Here is a 4,124-nt window from a genome sequence, read left to right on the forward strand (position 1 = left end):
CACTGAGCCACCCAGGCGCCCCCTAACAGTTCTTTTTGATCTCTTTCCTTTCCCTCTGCTGAAATGTAGGGAGGTGTTGGCTAGAGGTGATGGAGTCATGAAGAATGGTGTCTGGCTGTTCATGATGATGGGCTTCATGATGATATTTTAAACATTATCCTCTTTATAGTGAGAAGTGGGTGCCTGGAGAAGAGAAGCCAGGGAGCAGGTAGAGGAAGCAAGGCCCAAGTGCATCTTCTTCTGTTCCAGCCATAAGAAAACCATGTCAAATCCCTAACAGGAATGAAGTGCAGAGTTCTTACTCACATCGTTTGAGAATAACACATCATGTTAGCCTGACTTTGAGTTTCTTGTTTGAACATATATTTACACATACCATTGTGTTTTATTTACTTATTAAATTTATCAAGTTCAGTTTTCTACCATATTAGCATCATTAGTTTCTGATGAAATAGTCAATGATTCAGTAGTTGTGCATAGCACCCAATACTCACCACATCACATGCCCTCCTCCGTAATGCCCATCACCCTGTTAACCCCATTGTGTTTTAAGATGTAACAGGAGGGAAAAATAAAGTGCAAGTATGCTAGCCAAGGGATTAAAAAATCAGCTTCTGAGGAAGGGCAGAATAAGTCGTTGTGCCTCTGCTTCCTGGAAAGGCAAAGATTAGTAGATGTTTTGTTCTTTTGAATGTTATATATTTGATTTATAGAAGTTAATAATTTTAAGTAAAGTCCAACTTCACTCGAGATTTTTAAATTGATTTTATACATTAAAAAGTATTTCAAAATTATTTTTAAAATTTTTTGGTAGCTTGATATTTTTTATTTAACTTCAAATCGATTTATAATTTGACATGTTTTATTGTGTAAAGGTATTTTTTCCCCTTCAAATGTTGACCAGTTATTTCAGCGGCATTATATGAGTGATATCCTCCTTTTCTTACTGATTTATGATTCTGCTTTTGTCATATTTTAAAATTTAAATCTATGAAAGTATATTTGTGTGTTTTGAGGCTCATAATCTTAAATAATATCATAATAAATCTTTTCTATGTCTTCTCCTGATCTTTAACTAACAGTAAAATATGATAATCAGCATTTAAAAAAACATTCAAAAATTTAATCTAAGCGATCATGCAAATTAAGCAATTAAATAGCACAGGCTGGCTTTTATATAAGGCAAAAATTCTATTCCCTACTCCTCCACAGTTTTGTTCCTTAGGAGCAGCCACCTTATATTATTTTAGATAATTTCTTTAGTAGTTATTTCTGTATCCTTAATTAATATAATGTGCTTTTATTTTTTCAGATGTGAGATTATCTATTGACTTCCTATATGATGGCTGAAAATTTAGCTCTCTGACAAGGCCCATTTCCTGATAACTCCCCATTAACAAGTTCTTCCTATTTTGCTCTTATTTGGTAAGTCAATAATCATTTTTATAGTTATCTTATAGCACACTATGAGTATATTGCCTTGTAGTATATTGCTAAGTAGCACACTATGAGTATATTGCCTTTCTTTTTTTTTTTTTTAAGATTTTATTTATTTATTTGTCAGAGAGAGAGAGAGGAGCGAGAGTGAGCACAAGAAGACAGAGTAGTAGGCAGAGGCAGAGGGAGAAGCGGGCTCGTGCAGAGCAAGGAACCTGATGTGGGACTCGATCCCAGGACGCTGGGATCATGACCTGAGCTGAAGGCAGCCGCTTAACCAGCTGAGCCACCCAGGAGTCCCGTATATTGCCTTTCTTAAATAGCTTTTTATTTTTCCTGTACATTCTAATGATCTTATTTTTTCTTGCACTATTTCCTTTATTATATCTTAATTATTTTTAGTGTCTCTTTTTGGTTTCCTTTTCCTTCCAGTAAACTCCCTTTTCTCTTCTATCTTTCTGCTCAAACTAAACTGCTGCTCTTTCCAATGCTCTGCTGTCATCCTAGGATTCCATGCTTTGGTTAAATCCTTTGGTTTGTTGGGCACGTTCTCAAGGCAGTCTCTAAGGGAGTGTGGAGAATAACTTTCTGAACCACTGGGTGCATGTGACAGTGACTTATTATATTTCATACTTGAATGATAGACTAGTTATCAAATAATAGGTTGAAAATAATTTTCTATTCGGTCATAGACAATTTTCCTTTTCTGTCTTTAACGCCCTGTGTTTCTGATGTGCCATCTGTTGTCAGACTGCTTCTCTGTCCTTTGTACTCACAAAGTACCCAGTCATTTAAAAAAACATTTTTCTCTGGAAGCATTTAGAGCTTCCTTTTTTATCTTGGCATTCTGATATTTCATACTGATGCATATAGGAGTTCTTATTTTAAAACATGGCCCCCAAATTCTTTGACAATTTTTTTTTTTAATCAAGAGATGAGGATCTTTGATCCCTCCTCTTGAATCTTGATAGGATTGGGACTGCTTCCACAAATAACGTCCACTGAATGGCTCCTGAAGCTTGATTATAAAGATCTTGTTCTTTTACCCTGGTTCTCTGGAATGCTTGCTCCCTGGAAACTCCAACTTGGGTTTCTCCCTCTTGGAACCTTAATCGCCTTATTGTAAAAAGCCAAGAGCATGAGGAGAAGTCATATGATCTATTGGTAGCCTGAACTGAGATCCCTCATTGAAGTTATCCCAGGCCAAGTGCCAAACACAATGAGCGGAGAAGCCTTTACATGATTGTATCCTCCAGCTGTTTGGGTCACTCTGAACCATTCAAGTCTTCCCAGCAGAAGGAAGTCTTTCCAGACATCGGCATAATTTGTCAAGCCATCCTTGATGTGCTCTGTCTGAGTTCCTGACCACAGAATCATGAGCATAATAAAGTGATTCTGGTTTTAAGCCACTGATTTTTGGGGGAATGGAGGGTGGGAGGTTAGCAATAGATAACCAAAATACTAGATATGGGTAGTTCATAATCTTAAAGCTCCTCCACTCATGTATCTGGCACTTGGAGTGTTATTCAAAATATTTGCAATTAAATACTCAGGCTTAATGTTCTACAAAACAGAGCAATTATCCTCCTTGACTTTATTCTCCTCATGAACTTAATATTACTCCTCTTCTCCATCAGTTACGCCATCTTCCAGAAATATGTTGAAACATTATGTCCTTTGATGGCCCCTAAGAACCTGTTCTGCATTATTGCAGACCCATTATTGCAGCCTATTATTGTAGATCAATGGCTGTTTTATTCCTTTACCATGATTTTAATGCACTCTCATAAGGAGAAGAATATAAATTTGGATCTTCCGAAGATTGCATAACAGACAGCAGTGTGTTGGGAATTATGGCAGACTTCTTCCATTCTCTGTATTTTCCATGGCCTCAGAGTTTACCTGGCATGTGGCTGACCCACCAAAAGCCTACATTTTTCAGCTTCCTTTGGAACTAAATATGGCCACCTGACCAGGTATTGACCAATAGGATTCAAATAGAAATGATATGCCTTCTTTCTATAATTGTTTTTTAAAAAATTAATTTATTTTTTTCAGTGTTCCAAAACTCATTGTTTATGCACCACACCCAGTGCTCCATGCGATACTTGCCCTCCATAATACCCACCACCAGGCTCACCCCACCCCCACCTCCCTCCTCTAAAACCCTCAATTTGTTTCTCAGAGTCCAGTCTCTCATGGTATGTCTCCCCCTCTGATTTCCCCAACTCACTTCTCCTCTCCATCTCCCAATGTCTTTTGTGTTATTCCTTATGTTCAACAAGTAAGTGAAACCATATGATAATTGGCTCTCTCTTCTTGTCTTATTTTACTCAGCAAAATCTCTTCCAGTCCTGTCCACGTTGATGTAAAAGTTGGGTATTCATCCTTTCTGATGGAGGCATAATACTCCATAGCGTATATGGGCCATATCTTCTTTATCTGTTCCTCTGTTGAAGGCCATCTGGGCTTTTTCCACAGTTTGGTGACTGTTCCCATTGCTGCCATGAATATTGGGGTACAGATGGCCCTTCTGTTCACTACATCTGTATCTTTGGGGGAAATACCCAGTAGTGCAATTGCAGGGTCATAAGGTAGTTCTGTTTTTAATTTCTTAAGGAAACTCCACACTGTTCTCCAAAGTGGCTGTGCACCAACTTGCATTCCCATAAACAGTGTAACAGGGT

The sequence above is a fragment of the Mustela putorius genome, unplaced genomic scaffold (genome assembly GCF_011764305.1).
Source record: "Mustela putorius furo isolate JIRA1106 unplaced genomic scaffold, ASM1176430v1.1 tig00000832_pilon_pilon_pilon, whole genome shotgun sequence".
Classification (NCBI taxonomy): Eukaryota; Metazoa; Chordata; class Mammalia; order Carnivora; family Mustelidae; genus Mustela; species Mustela putorius.